This window comes from Somniosus microcephalus, unplaced genomic scaffold (assembly GCF_052327205.1).
Source record: "Somniosus microcephalus isolate GS21.2 unplaced genomic scaffold, FLI_Smic_1.0 unresolved_chr5, whole genome shotgun sequence".
Lineage (NCBI taxonomy): Eukaryota > Metazoa > Chordata > Chondrichthyes > Squaliformes > Somniosidae > Somniosus > Somniosus microcephalus.
In genome coordinates this window covers 434,845-453,671 of record NW_028225183.1, presented here as the reverse complement: position 1 = coordinate 453,671, position 18,827 = coordinate 434,845, and the positions used below count along the sequence as shown (strand labels likewise).

Sequence of the window (18,827 nt, the reverse complement as noted above, 5' to 3'; positions counted from 1 at the left end):
AAAGAGTAAACGTGGTGTACATCTGAATAAGTGAGAGGCAGCAGGTGTGGGGACGAGTGAGTGAACGGTCTGAACTCAGTTGGTTGGGTGATGGTGTTTGTAGTGTTCGGTGCGGCGTTCAGGCCAATTATGGAGCAGAGGAAATTCTGCGATTCGGATCTCGCCTGTCAATAGCAACTGAAGGAAAAGGTGACCCAAAACCGGCATGCCTGCCTGGTTTACTGCTGGTGGTGAAGCGACGAAATTTATAAATGTCGCAATATCTGGCAGCGGTGGGATTCGCCCCCACGCCCCCGAAGAGACTGGAGCCTTAATCCAGCGCCTTAGACCGCTCGGCCACGCTACCACATCAGTGCGTTAAGGAATCTGAAACTAGTGACTGGTGATTGAAATGTGGCCTGGTCTTGTAAATAGCAGGGGAAACAAAAGGAAATTAAATTCGTGGACGGCAAACTCACTTCTGATGCAACCCACTATATCAGAAGCAGCTACGTGTTCACAAGGCAACACTAATAAATAAAAGTTTGCTGCAACACACCCATTGTAAATTTCATTCAAAATTTATCCCTGTTGTGTGTTGCAAGCAGGAAGTTGGTGTAAGTAAAGTGTGATAAAATTAAGTGCGTTGGATTGGGGTAGCAATAGAGCATTTTATTGTTGGTGTATATAAGAATGCAACTAGCAGAAGAAGGCTTCACGATCAATCGACCTCTGGGTTATGGGACAAGCACGCTTCCGCTGCTACACTCTGCTGTCGGTTAGCAAACAATCCCGGCTGGTGCTTAGGTTCCGATGCCCCACAGTGCTGTGTGTTAGCGAGACAAATTTCAGCATCCAGCCTGTGTTGAAAACTATAGCATGGCCCTGAAACCGCCCAGAGACCCGGACCCCGCAGCACCCGTGTTTGCAGGCTGACATGGCTGCACGATGTCACAAGGACACTCTGTATTACCACACCGACAATGGGACACACACAAAATGACACACAGGAATCCGGAAAGGGTGTTTCTGGCCACACAAATGGAGGGACAGAGAAAGACACTGAAGAAACCAAAGAGAGAGAGAGACAGACAGAGCGATTAACACGAGGCAGAGACAGAGACTGAGGGAAAACCGAGACTGCGAGGGAAACAGAGAGGGAGGTAGACAGCCAGGGAAACGGAGACTGAGATGAAGAGAGAGACTTGCATGAAGGTGCGTTCTGCTGTGCAAAGAAATTCCCTGTAGTTCCCTGTTTCTAAAATTGTTCCCTCCTGTGTAAAGATGATCGCTGCTGATTATAGATTTTCCCTGTTGTTTAGAGATTTTGTCTGCTTTGTAAAGATGTCCGCTATTGAGTAATGTGTTTGCTGTTGTGTAAAGGTTCTCCGTGTTGTGTAACGGGGTTCCGTTTTGTGTGAAGGTATTGCCTGTTGTGTAAAGGCCAAGAGCACCATCTGGTGCTGACGACACGGCGCTGCAGGAATGCGTTGAGAGAAAGGGTAAGGCCAAGGCTGCTCCAAGTTTGCAGCATTTGCAGCTTATGTTGGTGCGAATAAAGTGTTTTGAAAGTTGTGTTGCAGGTTCTTGTGTTTTTTGCAAGAAGGAAGTTGCTGTAAGTAAAGCATAAATTGTGATAACAAAACCTGACGCACTGAGCCTGAAATTTATCATAATTTAAGAGAAGAGAACAATAGGAAAAATTTGCCCTCCTAATCACAACTTCCCCAGACTAATGGTATGAAAAACACATCTGACTCTCGTCCTGAAGTCAGAGTCCAGATCCCCTCCCCACCCTTTTCTTTTGCAGAATGGATCTTCTCTTAACCATGTCTTAATGTAACTTTCGCTGTCTGGATAGGTTCGATTGACAAAAAGATACTGGTGTTAAATTAATTGGATTGCAGCACAGGAACAAATGGGAGGTGCTGTTGAACCGGCAAGATTGGAAGGGCGAACGGGGAAAGGACGGAGAGATGGTGGGTGCGAGAGTGACAGCAATGGGGGGCGCGGTCGATAGATTGCAAGAAATGGAAGAAAGAGTAAACGTGGTGTACATCTGAATAAGTGAGAGGCAGCAGGTGTGGGGACGAGTGAGTGAACGGTCTGAACTCAGTTGGTTGGGTGATGGTGTTTGTAGTGTTCGGTGCGGCGTTCAGGCCAATTATGGAGCAGAGGAAATTCTGCGATTCGGATCTCGCCTGTCAATAGCAACTGAAGGAAAAGGTGACCCAAAACCGGCATGCCTGCCTGGTTTACTGCTGGTGGTGAAGCGACGAAATTTATAAATGTCGCAATATCTGGCAGCGGTGGGATTCGCCCCCACGCCCCCGAAGAGACTGGAGCCTTAATCCAGCGCCTTAGACCGCTCGGCCACGCTACCACATCAGTGCGTTAAGGAATCTGAAACTAGTGACTGGTGATTGAAATGTGGCCTGGTCTTGTAAATAGCAGGGGAAACAAAAGGAAATTAAATTCGTGGACGGCAAACTCACTTCTGATGCAACCCACTATATCAGAAGCAGCTACGTGTTCACAAGGCAACACTAATAAATAAAAGTTTGCTGCAACACACCCATTGTAAATTTCATTCAAAATTTATCCCTGTTGTGTGTTGCAAGCAGGAAGTTGGTGTAAGTAAAGTGTGATAAAATTAAGTGCGTTGGATTGGGGTAGCAATAGAGCATTTTATTGTTGGTGTATATAAGAATGCAACTAGCAGAAGAAGGCTTCACGATCAATCGACCTCTGGGTTATGGGACAAGCACGCTTCCGCTGCTACACTCTGCTGTCGGTTAGCAAACAATCCCGGCTGGTGCTTAGGTTCCGATGCCCCACAGTGCTGTGTGTTAGCGAGACAAATTTCAGCATCCAGCCTGTGTTGAAAACTATAGCATGGCCCTGAAACCGCCCAGAGACCCGGACCCCGCAGCACCCGTGTTTGCAGGCTGACATGGCTGCACGATGTCACAAGGACACTCTGTATTACCACACCGACAATGGGACACACACAAAATGACACACAGGAATCCGGAAAGGGTGTTTCTGGCCACACAAATGGAGGGACAGAGAAAGACACTGAAGAAACCAAAGAGAGAGAGAGACAGACAGAGCGATTAACACGAGGCAGAGACAGAGACTGAGGGAAAACCGAGACTGCGAGGGAAACAGAGAGGGAGGTAGACAGCCAGGGAAACGGAGACTGAGATGAAGAGAGAGACTTGCATGAAGGTGCGTTCTGCTGTGCAAAGAAATTCCCTGTAGTTCCCTGTTTCTAAAATTGTTCCCTCCTGTGTAAAGATGATCGCTGCTGATTATAGATTTTCCCTGTTGTTTAGAGATTTTGTCTGCTTTGTAAAGATGTCCGCTATTGAGTAATGTGTTTGCTGTTGTGTAAAGGTTCTCCGTGTTGTGTAACGGGGTTCCGTTTTGTGTGAAGGTATTGCCTGTTGTGTAAAGGCCAAGAGCACCATCTGGTGCTGACGACACGGCGCTGCAGGAATGCGTTGAGAGAAAGGGTAAGGCCAAGGCTGCTCCAAGTTTGCAGCATTTGCAGCTTATGTTGGTGCGAATAAAGTGTTTTGAAAGTTGTGTTGCAGGTTCTTGTGTTTTTTGCAAGAAGGAAGTTGCTGTAAGTAAAGCATAAATTGTGATAACAAAACCTGACGCACTGAGCCTGAAATTTATCATAATTTAAGAGAAGAGAACAATAGGAAAAATTTGCCCTCCTAATCACAACTTCCCCAGACTAATGGTATGAAAAACACATCTGACTCTCATCCTGAAGTCAGAGTCCAGATCCCCTCCCCACCCTTTTCTTTTGCAGAATGGATCTTCTCTTAACCATGTCTTAATGTAACTTTCGCTGTCTGGATAGGTTCGGTTGACAAAAAGATACTGGTGTTAAATTAATTGGATTGCAGCACAGGAACAAATGGGAGGTGCTGTTGAACCGGCAAGATTGGAAGGGCGAACGGGGAAACGACGGAGAGATGACAGCAATGGGGGGCGCGGTCGATAGATTGCAAGAAATGGAAGAAAGAGTAAACGTGGTGCACATCTGAATAAGTGAGAGGCAGCAGGTGTGGGGACGAGTGAGTGAACGGTCTGAATTCAGTTGGTTTGGTGAAGGTGTTTGTAGTGTTCGGTGCGGGGTTCAGGCCAATTTATGGAGCACAGGAAATTCTGCGATTCGGATCAGCCTGTCAATAGCAACTGAAGGAAAAGGTGACCCAAAACCGGCATGCCTGCCTGGTTTACTGCTGGTGGTGAAGCGACGAAATTTATAAATGTCGCAATATCTGGCAGCGGTGGGATTCGAACCCACGCCCCCGAAGAGACTGGAGCCTTAATCCAGCGCCTTAGACCGCTCGGCCACGCTACCACGTCAGTGCGCTAAGGAATCTGAAACTAGTGACTGGTGATTGAAATGTGGCCTGGTCTTGTAAATAGCAGGGGAAACAAACGGAAATTAAATTCGTGGACGGCAAACTCACTTCTGATGCAACCCACTATATCAGAAGCAGCTACGTGTTCACAAGGCAACACTAATAAATAAAAGTTTGCTGCAACACACCCATTGTAAATTTCATTCAAAATTTATCCCTGTTGTGTGTTGCAAGCAGGAAGTTGGTGTAAGTAAAGTGTGATAAAATTAAGTGCGTTGGATTGGGGTAGCAATAGAGCATTTTATTGTTGGTGTATATAAGAATGCAACTAGCAGAAGAAGGCTTCACGATCAATCGACCTCTGGGTTATGGGACAAGCACGCTTCCGCTGCTACACTCTGCTGTCGGTTAGCAAACAATCCCGGCTGGTGCTTAGGTTCCGATGCCCCACAGTGCTGTGTGTTAGCGAGACAAATTTCAGCATCCAGCCTGTGTTGAAAACTATAGCATGGCCCTGAAACCGCCCAGAGACCCGGACCCCGCAGCACCCGTGTTTGCAGGCTGACATGGCTGCACGATGTCACAAGGACACTCTGTATTACCACACCGACAATGGGACACACACAAAATGACACACAGGAATCCGGAAAGGGTGTTTCTGGCCACACAAATGGAGGGACAGAGAAAGACACTGAAGAAACCAAAGAGAGAGAGAGACAGACAGAGCGATTAACACGAGGCAGAGACAGAGACTGAGGGAAAACCGAGACTGCGAGAGAAACAGAGAGGGAGGTAGACAGCCAGGGAAACGGAGACTGAGATGAAGAGAGAGACTTGCATGAAGGTGCGTTCTGCTGTGCAAAGAAATTCCCTGTAGTGTAAAGATGTTCCCTGTTATATAAAATTGTTCCCTCCTGTGTAAAGATGATCGCTGCTGATTATAGATTTTCCCTGTTGTTTAGAGATTTTGTCTGCTTTGTAAAGATGTCCGCTATTGAGTAATTTGTTTGCTGTTGTGTAAAGGTTCTCCGTGTTGTGTAACGGGCTTCCGTTTTGTGTGAAGGTATTGCCTGTTGTGTAAAGGCCAAGAGCACCATCTGGTGCTGGCGACACGGCGCTGCAGGAATGCGTTGAGAGAAAGGGGCAAGGCCAAGGCTGCTCCAAGTTTGCAGCATTTGCAGCTTATGTTGGTGCGAATAAAGTGTTTTGAAAGTTGTGTTGCAGGTTCTTGTGTTTTTTGCAAGAAGGAAGTTGCTGTAAGTAAAGCATAAATTGTGATAACAAAACCTGACGCACTGAGCCTGAAATTTATCATAATTTAAGAGAAGAGAACAATAGGAAAAATTTGCCCTCCTAATCACAACTTCCCCAGACTAATGGTATGAAAAACACATCTGACTCTCGTCCTGAAGTCAGAGTCCAGATCCCCTCCCCACCCTTTTCTTTTGCAGAATGGATCTTCTCTTAACCATGTCTTAATGTAACTTTCGCTGTCTGGATAGGTTCGATTGACAAAAAGATACTGGTGTTAAATTAATTGGATTGCAGCACAGGAACAAATGGGAGGTGCTGTTGAACCGGCAAGATTGGAAGGGCGAACGGGGAAAGGACGGAGAGATGGTGGGTGCGAGAGTGACAGCAATGGGGGGCGCGGTCGATAGATTGCAAGAAATGGAAGAAAGAGTAAACGTGGTGTACATCTGAATAAGTGAGAGGCAGCAGGTGTGGGGACGAGTGAGTGAACGGTCTGAACTCAGTTGGTTGGGTGATGGTGTTTGTAGTGTTCGGTGCGGCGTTCAGGCCAATTATGGAGCAGAGGAAATTCTGCGATTCGGATCTCGCCTGTCAATAGCAACTGAAGGAAAAGGTGACCCAAAACCGGCATGCCTGCCTGGTTTACTGCTGGTGGTGAAGCGACGAAATTTATAAATGTCGCAATATCTGGCAGCGGTGGGATTCGCCCCCACGCCCCCGAAGAGACTGGAGCCTTAATCCAGCGCCTTAGACCGCTCGGCCACGCTACCACATCAGTGCGTTAAGGAATCTGAAACTAGTGACTGGTGATTGAAATGTGGCCTGGTCTTGTAAATAGCAGGGGAAACAAAAGGAAATTAAATTCGTGGACGGCAAACTCACTTCTGATGCAACCCACTATATCAGAAGCAGCTACGTGTTCACAAGGCAACGCTAATAAATAAAAGTTTGCTGCAACACACCCATTGTAAATTTCATTCAAAATTTATCCCTGTTGTGTGTTGCAAGCAGGAAGTTGGTGTAAGTAAAGTGTGATAAAATTAAGTGCGTTGGATTGGGGTAGCAATAGAGCATTTTATTGTTGGTGTATATAAGAATGCAACTAGCAGAAGAAGGCTTCACGATCAATCGACCTCTGGGTTATGGGACAAGCACGCTTCCGCTGCTACACTCTGCTGTCGGTTAGCAAACAATCCCGGCTGGTGCTTAGGTTCCGATGCCCCACAGTGCTGTGTGTTAGCGAGACAAATTTCAGCATCCAGCCTGTGTTGAAAACTATAGCATGGCCCTGAAACCGCCCAGAGACCCGGACCCCGCAGCACCCGTGTTTGCAGGCTGACATGGCTGCACGATGTCACAAGGACACTCTGTATTACCACACCGACAATGGGACACACACAAAATGACACACAGGAATCCGGAAAGGGTGTTTCTGGCCACACAAATGGAGGGACAGAGAAAGACACTGAAGAAACCAAAGAGAGAGAGAGACAGACAGAGCGATTAACACGAGGCAGAGACAGAGACTGAGGGAAAACCGAGACTGCGAGGGAAACAGAGAGGGAGGTAGACAGCCAGGGAAACGGAGACTGAGATGAAGAGAGAGACTTGCATGAAGGTGCGTTCTGCTGTGCAAAGAAATTCCCTGTAGTTCCCTGTTTCTAAAATTGTTCCCTCCTGTGTAAAGATGATCGCTGCTGATTATAGATTTTCCCTGTTGTTTAGAGATTTTGTCTGCTTTGTAAAGATGTCCGCTATTGAGTAATGTGTTTGCTGTTGTGTAAAGGTTCTCCGTGTTGTGTAACGGGGTTCCGTTTTGTGTGAAGGTATTGCCTGTTGTGTAAAGGCCAAGAGCACCATCTGGTGCTGACGACACGGCGCTGCAGGAATGCGTTGAGAGAAAGGGTAAGGCCAAGGCTGCTCCAAGTTTGCAGCATTTGCAGCTTATGTTGGTGCGAATAAAGTGTTTTGAAAGTTGTGTTGCAGGTTCTTGTGTTTTTTGCAAGAAGGAAGTTGCTGTAAGTAAAGCATAAATTGTGATAACAAAACCTGACGCACTGAGCCTGAAATTTATCATAATTTAAGAGAAGAGAACAATAGGAAAAATTTGCCCTCCTAATCACAACTTCCCCAGACTAATGGTATGAAAAACACATCTGACTCTCGTCCTGAAGTCAGAGTCCAGATCCCCTCCCCACCCTTTTCTTTTGCAGAATGGATCTTCTCTTAACCATGTCTTAATGTAACTTTCGCTGTCTGGATAGGTTCGATTGACAAAAAGATACTGGTGTTAAATTAATTGGATTGCAGCACAGGAACAAATGGGAGGTGCTGTTGAACCGGCAAGATTGGAAGGGCGAACGGGGAAAGGACGGAGAGATGGTGGGTGCGAGAGTGACAGCAATGGGGGGCGCGGTCGATAGATTGCAAGAAATGGAAGAAAGAGTAAACGTGGTGTACATCTGAATAAGTGAGAGGCAGCAGGTGTGGGGACGAGTGAGTGAACGGTCTGAACTCAGTTGGTTGGGTGATGGTGTTTGTAGTGTTCGGTGCGGCGTTCAGGCCAATTATGGAGCAGAGGAAATTCTGCGATTCGGATCTCGCCTGTCAATAGCAACTGAAGGAAAAGGTGACCCAAAACCGGCATGCCTGCCTGGTTTACTGCTGGTGGTGAAGCGACGAAATTTATAAATGTCGCAATATCTGGCAGCGGTGGGATTCGCCCCCACGCCCCCGAAGAGACTGGAGCCTTAATCCAGCGCCTTAGACCGCTCGGCCACGCTACCACATCAGTGCGTTAAGGAATCTGAAACTAGTGACTGGTGATTGAAATGTGGCCTGGTCTTGTAAATAGCAGGGGAAACAAAAGGAAATTAAATTCGTGGACGGCAAACTCACTTCTGATGCAACCCACTATATCAGAAGCAGCTACGTGTTCACAAGGCAACACTAATAAATAAAAGTTTGCTGCAACACACCCATTGTAAATTTCATTCAAAATTTATCCCTGTTGTGTGTTGCAAGCAGGAAGTTGGTGTAAGTAAAGTGTGATAAAATTAAGTGCGTTGGATTGGGGTAGCAATAGAGCATTTTATTGTTGGTGTATATAAGAATGCAACTAGCAGAAGAAGGCTTCACGATCAATCGACCTCTGGGTTATGGGACAAGCACGCTTCCGCTGCTACACTCTGCTGTCGGTTAGCAAACAATCCCGGCTGGTGCTTAGGTTCCGATGCCCCACAGTGCTGTGTGTTAGCGAGACAAATTTCAGCATCCAGCCTGTGTTGAAAACTATAGCATGGCCCTGAAACCGCCCAGAGACCCGGACCCCGCAGCACCCGTGTTTGCAGGCTGACATGGCTGCACGATGTCACAAGGACACTCTGTATTACCACACCGACAATGGGACACACACAAAATGACACACAGGAATCCGGAAAGGGTGTTTCTGGCCACACAAATGGAGGGACAGAGAAAGACACTGAAGAAACCAAAGAGAGAGAGAGACAGACAGAGCGATTAACACGAGGCAGAGACAGAGACTGAGGGAAAACCGAGACTGCGAGGGAAACAGAGAGGGAGGTAGACAGCCAGGGAAACGGAGACTGAGATGAAGAGAGAGACTTGCATGAAGGTGCGTTCTGCTGTGCAAAGAAATTCCCTGTAGTTCCCTGTTTCTAAAATTGTTCCCTCCTGTGTAAAGATGATCGCTGCTGATTATAGATTTTCCCTGTTGTTTAGAGATTTTGTCTGCTTTGTAAAGATGTCCGCTATTGAGTAATGTGTTTGCTGTTGTGTAAAGGTTCTCCGTGTTGTGTAACGGGGTTCCGTTTTGTGTGAAGGTATTGCCTGTTGTGTAAAGGCCAAGAGCACCATCTGGTGCTGACGACACGGCGCTGCAGGAATGCGTTGAGAGAAAGGGTAAGGCCAAGGCTGCTCCAAGTTTGCAGCATTTGCAGCTTATGTTGGTGCGAATAAAGTGTTTTGAAAGTTGTGTTGCAGGTTCTTGTGTTTTTTGCAAGAAGGAAGTTGCTGTAAGTAAAGCATAAATTGTGATAACAAAACCTGACGCACTGAGCCTGAAATTTATCATAATTTAAGAGAAGAGAACAATAGGAAAAATTTGCCCTCCTAATCACAACTTCCCCAGACTAATGGTATGAAAAACACATCTGACTCTCATCCTGAAGTCAGAGTCCAGATCCCCTCCCCACCCTTTTCTTTTGCAGAATGGATCTTCTCTTAACCATGTCTTAATGTAACTTTCGCTGTCTGGATAGGTTCGGTTGACAAAAAGATACTGGTGTTAAATTAATTGGATTGCAGCACAGGAACAAATGGGAGGTGCTGTTGAACCGGCAAGATTGGAAGGGCGAACGGGGAAACGACGGAGAGATGACAGCAATGGGGGGCGCGGTCGATAGATTGCAAGAAATGGAAGAAAGAGTAAACGTGGTGCACATCTGAATAAGTGAGAGGCAGCAGGTGTGGGGACGAGTGAGTGAACGGTCTGAATTCAGTTGGTTTGGTGAAGGTGTTTGTAGTGTTCGGTGCGGGGTTCAGGCCAATTTATGGAGCACAGGAAATTCTGCGATTCGGATCAGCCTGTCAATAGCAACTGAAGGAAAAGGTGACCCAAAACCGGCATGCCTGCCTGGTTTACTGCTGGTGGTGAAGCGACGAAATTTATAAATGTCGCAATATCTGGCAGCGGTGGGATTCGAACCCACGCCCCCGAAGAGACTGGAGCCTTAATCCAGCGCCTTAGACCGCTCGGCCACGCTACCACGTCAGTGCGCTAAGGAATCTGAAACTAGTGACTGGTGATTGAAATGTGGCCTGCTCTTGTAAATAGCAGGGGAAACGAAAGGAAATTAAATTCGTGGACGGCAAACTCACTTCTGATGCAACCCACTATATCAGAAGCAGCTACGTGTTCACAAGGCAACACTAATAAATAAAAGTTTGCTGCAACACACCCATTGTAAATTTCATTCAAAATTTATCCCTGTTGTGTGTTGCAAGCAGGAAGTTGGTGTAAGTAAAGTGTGATAAAATTAAGTGCGTTGGATTGGGGTAGCAATAGAGCATTTTATTGTTGGTGTATATAAGAATGCAACTAGCAGAAGAAGGCTTCACGATCAATCGACCTCTGGGTTATGGGACAAGCACGCTTCCGCTGCTACACTCTGCTGTCGGTTAGCAAACAATCCCGGCTGGTGCTTAGGTTCCGATGCCCCACAGTGCTGTGTGTTAGCGAGACAAATTTCAGCATCCAGCCTGTGTTGAAAACTATAGCATGGCCCTGAAACCGCCCAGAGACCCGAACCCCGCAGCACCCGTGTTTGCAGGCTGACATGGCTGCACGATGTCACAAGGACACTCTGTATTACGACACCGACAATGGGACACACACAAAATGACACACAGGAATCCGGAAAGGGTGTTTCTGGCCACACAAATGGAGGGACAGAGAAAGACACTGAAGAAACCAAAGAGAGAGAGAGAGAGACAGACAGAGCGATTAACACGAGGCAGAGACAGAGACTGAGGGAAAACCGAGACTGCGAGAGAAACAGAGAGGGAGGTAGACAGCCAGGGAAACGGAGACTGAGATGAAGAGAGAGACTTGCATGAAGGTGCGTTCTGCTGTGCAAAGAAATTCCCTGTAGTGTAAAGATGTTCCCTGTTATATAAAATTGTTCCCTCCTGTGTAAAGATGATCGCTGCTGATTACAGATTTTCCCTGTTGTTTAGAGATTTTGTCTGCTTTGTAAAGATGCCCGCTATTGAGTAATGTGTTTCCTGTTGTGTAAAGGTTCTCCGTGTTGTGTAACGGGGTTCCGTTTTGTGTGAAGGTATTGCCTGTTGTGTAAAGGCCAAGAGCACCATCTGGTGCTGGCGACCCGGCGCTGCAGGAATGCGTTGAGAGAAAGGGTAAGGCCAAGTTTGCAGCATTTGCAGCTTATGTTGGTGCGAATAAAGTGTTTTGAAAGTTGTGTTGCAGGTTCTTGTGTTTTTTGCAAGAAGGAAGTTGCTGTAAGTAAAGCATAAATTGTGATAACAAAACATGACGCACTGAGCCTGAAATTTATCATAATTTAAGAGAAGAGAACAATAGGAAAAATTTGCCCTCCTAATCACAACTTCCCCAGACTAATGGTATGAAAAACACATCTGACTCTCATCCTGAAGTCAGAGTCCAGATCCCCTCCTCACCCTTTTCGTTTGCAGAATGGATCTTCTCTTAACCATGTCTTAATGTAACTTTCGCTGTCTGGATAGGTTCGATTGACAAAAAGATACTGGTGTTAAATTAATTGGATTACAGCACAGGAACAAATGGGAGGTGCTGTTCAACGGGCAAGATTGGAAGGGCGAACGGGGAAAGGACGGAGAGATGGTGGGTGCGAGAGTGACAGCAACGGGGGGCGCGGTCGATAGATTGCAAGAAATGGAAGAAAGAGTAAACGTGGTGCACATCTGAATAAGTGAGAGGCAGCAGGTGTGGGGACGAGTGAGTGAACGGTCTGAATCCAGTTGGTTGGGTGACGGTGTTTGTAGTGTTCGGTGCGGGGTTCGGGCCAATTATGGAGCAGAGGAAATTCTGCGATTCGGATCAGCCTGTCAATAGCAACTGAAGGAAAAGGTGACCCAAAACCGGCATGCCTGCCTGGTTTACTGCTGGTGGTGAAGCGACGAAATTTATAAATGTCGCAATATCTGGCAGCGGTGGGATTCGAACCCACGCCCCCGAAGAGACTGGAGCCTTAATCCAGCGCCTTAGACCGCTCGGCCACGCTACCACGTCAGTGCGCTAAGGAATCTGAAACTAGTGACTGGTGATTGAAATGTGGCCTGGTCTTGTAAATAGCAGGGGAAACAAACGGAAATTAAATTCGTGGACGGCAAACTCACTTCTGATGCAACCCACTATATCAGAAGCAGCTACGTGTTCACAAGGCAACGCTAATAAATAAAAGTTTGCTGCAACACACCCATTGTAAATTTCATTCAAAATTTATCCCTGTTGTGTGTTGGAAGCAGGAAGTTGGTGTAAGTAAAGTGTGATAAAATTAAGTGCGTTTGATTGGGGTAGCAATAGAGCATTTTATTGTTGGTGTATATAAGAATGCAACTAGCAGAAGAAGGCTTACGATCAATCGACCTCTGGGTTATGGGACCAGCACGCTTCCGCTGCTACACTCTGCTGTCGGTTAGCAAACAATCCCGGCTGGTGCTTAGGTTCCGATGCCCCACAGTGCTGTGTGTTAGCGAGACAAATTTCAGCATCCAGCCTGTGTTGAAAACTATAGCATGGCCCTGAAACCGCCCAGAGACCCGGACCCCGCAGCACCCGTGTTTGCAGGCTGACATGGCTGCACGATGTCACAAGGACACTCTGTATTACCACACCGACAATGGGACACACACAAAATGACACACAGGAACCCGGAAAGGGTGTTTCTGGCCACACAAATGGAGGGACAGAGAAAGACACTGAAGAAACCAAAGAGAGAGAGAGACAGACAGAGCGATTAACACGAGGCAGAGACAGAGACTGAGGGAAAACCGAGACTGCGAGAGAAACAGAGAGGGAGGTAGACAGCCAGGGAAACGGAGACTGAGATGAAGAGAGAGACTTGCATGAAGGTGCGTTCTGCTGTGCAAAGAAATTCCCTGTAGTGTAAAGATGTTCCCTGTTATAGAAAATTGTTCCCTCCTGTGTAAAGATGATCGCTGCTGATTACAGATTTTCCCTGTTGTTTAGAGATTTTGTCTGCTTTGTAAAGATGTCCGCTATTGAGTAATGTGTTTGCTGTTGTGTAAAGGTTCTCCGTGTTGTGTAACGGGCTTCCGTTTTGTGTGAAGGTATTGCCTGTTGTGTAAAGGCCAAGAGCAGCATCTGGTGCTGGCGACCCGGCGCTGCAGGAATGCGTTGAGAGAAAGGGGAAGGCCAAGGCTGGCTCCAAGTTTGCAGCATTTGCAGCTTATGTTGGTGCGAATAAAGTGTTTTGAAAGTTGTGTTGCAGGTTCTTGTGTTTTTTGCAAGAAGGAAGTTGCTGTAAGTAAAGCATAAATTGTGATAACAAAACCTGACGCACTGAGCCTGAAATTTATCATAATTTAAGAGAAGAGAACAATAGGAAAAATTTGCCCTCCTAATCACAACTTCCCCAGACTAATGGTATGAAAAACACATCTGACTCTCATCCTGAAGTCAGAGTCCAGATCCCCTCCCCACCCTTTTCTTTTGCAGAATGGATCTTCTCTTAACCATGTCTTAATGTAACTTTCGCTGTCTGGATAGGTTCGATTGACAAAAAGATACTGCTGTTAAATTAATTGGATTGCAGCACAGGAACAAATGGGAGGTGCTGTTGAACCGGCAAGATTGGAAGGGCGAACGGGGAAACGACGGAGAGATGACAGCAATGGGGGGCGCGGTCGATAGATTGCAAGAAATGGAAGAAAGAGTAAACGTGGTGCACATCTGAATAAGTGAGAGGCAGCAGGTGTGGGGACGAGTGAGTGAACGGTCTGAATTCAGTTGGTTTGGTGAAGGTGTTTGTAGTGTTCGGTGCGGGGTTCAGGCCAATTTATGGAGCAGAGGAAATTCTGCGATTCGGATCAGCCTGTCAATAGCAACTGAAGGAAAAGGTGACCCAAAACCGGCATGCCTGCCTGGTTTACTGCTGGTGGTGAAGCGACGAAATTTATAAATGTCGCAATATCTGGCAGCGGTGGGATTCGAACCCACGCCCCCGAAGAGACTGGAGCCTTAGTCCAGCGCCTTAGACCGCTCGGCCACGCTACCACGTCAGTGCGCTAAGCAATCTGAAACTAGTGACTGGTGATTGAAATGTGGCCTGGTCTTGTAAATAGCAGGGGAAACAAACGGAAATTAAATTCGTGGACGGCAAACTCACTTCTGATGCAACCCACTATATCAGAAGCAGCTACGTGTTCACAAGGCAACACTAATAAATAAAAGTTTGCTGCAACACACCCATTGTAAATTTCATTCAAAATTTATCCCTGTTGTGTGTTGCAAGCAGGAAGTTGGTGTAAGTAAAGTGTGATAAAATTAAGTGCGTTGGATTGGGGTAGCAATAGAGCATTTTATTGTTGGTGTATATAAGAATGCAACTAGCAGAAGAAGGCTTCACGATCAATCGACCTCTGGGTTATGGGACAAGCACGCTTCCGCTGCTACACTCTGCTGTCGGTTAGCAAACAATCCCGGCTGGTGCTTAGGTTCCGATGCCCCACAGTGCTGTGTGTTAGCGAGACAAATTTCAGCATCCAGCCTGTGTTGAAAGCTATAGCATGGCCCTGAAACCGCCCAGAGACCCGGACCCCGCAGCACCCGTGTTTGCAGGCTGACATGGCTGCACGATGTCACAAGGACACTCTGTATTACCACACCGACAATGGGACACACACAAAATGACACACAGGAATCCGGAAAGGGTGTTTCTGGCCACACAAATGGAGGGACAGAGAAAGACACTGAAGAAACCAAAGAGAGAGAGAGACAGACAGAGCGATTAACACGAGGCAGAGACAGAGACTGAGGGAAAACCGAGACTGCGAGAGAAACAGAGAGGGAGGTAGACAGCCAGGGAAACGGAGACTGAGATGAAGAGAGAGACTTGCATGAAGGTGCGTTCTGCTGTGCAAAGAAATTCCCTGTAGTTCCCTGTTTCTAAAATTGTTCCCTCCTGTGTAAAGATGATCGCTGCTGATTATAGATTTTCCCTGTTGTTTAGAGATTTTGTCTGCTTTGTAAAGATGCCCGCTATTGAGTAATGTGTTTCCTGTTGTGTAAAGGTTCTCCGTGTTGTGTAACGGGCTTCCGTTTTGTGTGAAGGTATTGCCTGTTGTGTAAAGGCCAAGAGCCCCATCTGGTGCTGGCGACACGGCGCTGCAGGAATGCGTTGAGAGAAAGGGTAAGGCCAAGGCTGCTCCAAGTTTGCAGCATTTGCAGCTTATGTTGGTGCGAATAAAGTGTTTTGAAAGTTGTGTTGCAGGTTCTTGTGTTTTTTGCAAGAAGGAAGTTGCTGTAAGTAAAGCATAAATTGTGATAACAAAACCTGACGCACTGAGCCTGAAATTTATCATAATTTAAGAGAAGAGAACAATAGGAAAAATTTGCCCTCCTAATCACAACTTCCCCAGACTAATGGTATGAAAAACACATCTGACTCTCATCCTGAAGTCAGAGTCCAGATCCCCTCCCCACCCTTTTCTTTTGCAGAATGGATCTTCTCTTAACCATGTCTTAATGTAACTTTCGCTGTCTGGATAGGTTCGATTGACAAAAAGATACTGCTGTTAAATTAATTGGATTGCAGCACAGGAACAAATGGGAGGTGCTGTTGAACCGGCAAGATTGGAAGGGCGAACGGGGAAACGACGGAGAGATGGTGGGTGCGAGAGTGACAGCAATGGGGGGCGCGGTCGATAGATTGCAAGAAATGGAAGAAAGAGTAAACGTGGTGTACATCTGAATAAGTGAGAGGCAGCAGGTGTGGGGACGAGTGAGTGAACGGTCTGAATCCAGTTGGTTGGGTGACGGTGTTTGTAGTGTTCGGTGCGGGGTTCGGGCCAATTATGGAGCAGAGGAAATTCTGCGATTCGGATCAGCCTGTCAATAGCAACTGAAGGAAAAGGTGACCCAAAACCAGCATGCCTGCCTGGTTTACTGCTGGTGGTGAAGCGACGAAATTTATAAATGTCGCAATATCTGGCAGCGGTGGGATTCGAACCCACGCCCCCGAAGAGACTGGAGCCTTAGTCCAGCGCCTTAGACCGCTCGGCCACGCTACCACGTCAGTGCGCTAAGGAATCTGAAACTAGTGACTGGTGATTGAAATGTGGCCTGCTCTTGTAAATAGCAGGGGAAACAAAAGGAAATTAAATTCGTGGACGGCAAACTCACTTCTGATGCAACCCACTATATCAGAAGCAGCTACGTGTTCACAAGGCAACACTAATAAATAAAAGTTTGCTGCAACACACCCGTTGTAAATTTCATTCAAAATTTATCCCTGTTGTGTGTTGCAAGCAGGAAGTTGGTGTAAGTAAAGTGTGATAAAATTAAGTGCGTTTGATTGGGGTAGCAATAGAGCATTTTATTGTTGGTGTATATAAGAATGCAACTAGCAGAAGAAGGCTTACGATTGATGCGCCATCAATTACTCAAAAGACTGAAGTTGAGCAAGTAACAATCAGGCTTTTATTAACTAAAGAATGAAGGTCTTGTCTCGAGTGGTCGACCCGTCCAGAATACTAAGGGACTGGGAGGTAGTCACTTATATACCTGGAATAGTGGGAGGAGTCAGCCGAGGCATGTCCAGACCTGTACCTAGTGGAATACACATACAGACACAGACAGGTATGACAGTGGTTTACCACATTCACCCCTTGTTTAAAAATGAGTCCGGCGGGGTGAAGTGTATTTAAAAGTTCGTGTATTGGAGTCTCTCCGGAGGTCTTGTCTGCCGCTGTGATCGACGTGGCGACGGCAGGGGTGGTGGAGCTTCCGGCGTCGCGTCCCGTGTAGGCTGGGGCCCTGGAGTGTAGTCCTCATGGGTGACGGTCCAAGGCGAGCCGGCTGCTGGGGTTGGATATCGGGTCGTGGGGGGGGGTGGTAATGGGTAGTGGGTTACAGCGGTCCCCGAGGGTGCGAGGTCTCGTATGGAGACTGTGTCCTCCCGCCCGTCCGGGTACGCAATGTAAGCGTACTGGGGGTTGGCGTGGAGGAGGTCGACCCTCTCGACCAGGGGGTCCGTTTTATTGGCCCTCACGTGTCTTCTCAGTAGTACCGGCCCTGGGGACGTCAGCCATGGCGGTAACGATGTCCCCGATGTGGACTTCCTTGGGAAGACAAACATTTTCTCGTGAGGGGTGGCATTGGTGGCAGTGCAGAGAAGTGACCGAATCGAGTGGAGCGCATCGGGGAGCACCTCCTGCCAGCGGGAGGTCGGAAGGCCCCTAGACTTTAAGGCTAGTAGGGCAGCCTTCCAAACAGTTGCATTCTCTCTTTCCACCTGTCCGTTCCCCCGGGGGTTGTAACTGGTGGTCCTGCTTGTGGCTATACCCCTAGCGAGCAGGTACTGGCGGAGTTCGTCGCTCATAAACGATGAGCCCCGGTCGCTATGGATATAGCTGGGGAAACCGAACAGGGTGAAGAGGCTGTTCAGACATTTAATGACCGTGGCACTGGTCATGTCCGGGCAGGGGATAGCGAACGGGAACCGGGAGTACTCGTCAATGATGTTGAGGAAGTACACATTGCGGTCGGAGGAGGGGAGAGGCCCTTTAAAATCGACGCTCAGGCGTTCGAAAGGGCGAGTGGCTTTTATCAGGTGGGCTCTGTCTGGTCTATAAAAGTGCGGTTTGCACTCAGCGCAGACTTGGCAGTTCTTGGTCATGGTCCTGACCTCCTCAATGGAGTAAGGCAGGTTGCGGGCCTTGATGAAGTGGAAGAACCTGGTGACCCCCGGGTGGCAGAGGTCATTGTGGAGGGCCCTCAGCCTATCGATCTGCGCGCTGGCGCAGGTGCCACGCGATAGGGCATCTGGGGGTTCATTGAGCTTCCCAGGCCGGTACAAGATCTCGTAATTGTAGGTGGAAAGTTCGATTCTCCACCTCAAGATCTTGTCATTTTTGATTTTGCCCCTCTGCTTGTTGTTGAACATAAAAGCAACTGAACGCTGGTCAGTGAGCAGGGTAAATCGTTTTCCGGCCAGGTAGTGCCTCCAATGACGCACAGCCTCCATGATAGCCTGGGCCTCCTTCTCGACCGCGGAGTGTCTGGTCTCCGGGCCCTGGAGGGTTCGTGAGAAGAATGCCACAGGTCTCCCCGCCTGATTAAGGGTGGCGGCCAGAGCGAAGTCGGACGCATCACTTTCCACCTGGAAGGGGATGGATTCGTCCACTGCGTGCATGGTGGCTTTGGCAATGTCTTCCTTGAGAGGGAGAGAGAGAGAGAGACAGAGAGGGACAGAGAGAGAGGGACAGAGAGAGAGGGAGAGAGAGGGAGAGGGACAGAGAGGGAGAGGGACAGAGAGGGAGAGAGAGACAGAGAGGGACAGAGAGAGAGGGACAGAGAAAGAGAGGGGGACAGAGAAAGAGAGGGGGACAGAGAGAGAGAGAGAGACAGAGAGAGAGAGGGACAGAGAGAGAGTGAGGTACAGA

General features: G+C 47.7%; 5 non-coding genes across 5 annotated transcripts; all 5 read right to left on the bottom strand.

The window, feature by feature from the left end:
- Window positions 1-4,281: 4,281 nt before the first annotated feature.
- On the bottom strand, window positions 4,282-4,363 carry trnal-aag (transfer RNA leucine (anticodon AAG)). Its single transcript has one exon. It is a non-coding gene; the product is annotated as a tRNA-Leu (tRNA).
- Window positions 4,364-10,326: 5,963 nt separating this feature from the next.
- Window positions 10,327-10,408, bottom strand: trnal-aag (transfer RNA leucine (anticodon AAG)). The gene has a single exon. It is a non-coding gene; the product is annotated as a tRNA-Leu (tRNA).
- Window positions 10,409-12,345: 1,937 nt separating this feature from the next.
- On the bottom strand, window positions 12,346-12,427 carry trnal-aag (transfer RNA leucine (anticodon AAG)). Its single transcript has one exon. It is a non-coding gene; the product is annotated as a tRNA-Leu (tRNA).
- Window positions 12,428-14,357: 1,930 nt separating this feature from the next.
- trnal-aag (transfer RNA leucine (anticodon AAG)) lies at window positions 14,358-14,439 on the bottom strand. The gene has a single exon. It is a non-coding gene; the product is annotated as a tRNA-Leu (tRNA).
- A 1,933-nt stretch (window positions 14,440-16,372) lies between these two features.
- trnal-aag (transfer RNA leucine (anticodon AAG)) lies at window positions 16,373-16,454 on the bottom strand. Its single transcript has one exon. It is a non-coding gene; the product is annotated as a tRNA-Leu (tRNA).
- Window positions 16,455-18,827: the final 2,373 nt, after the last annotated feature.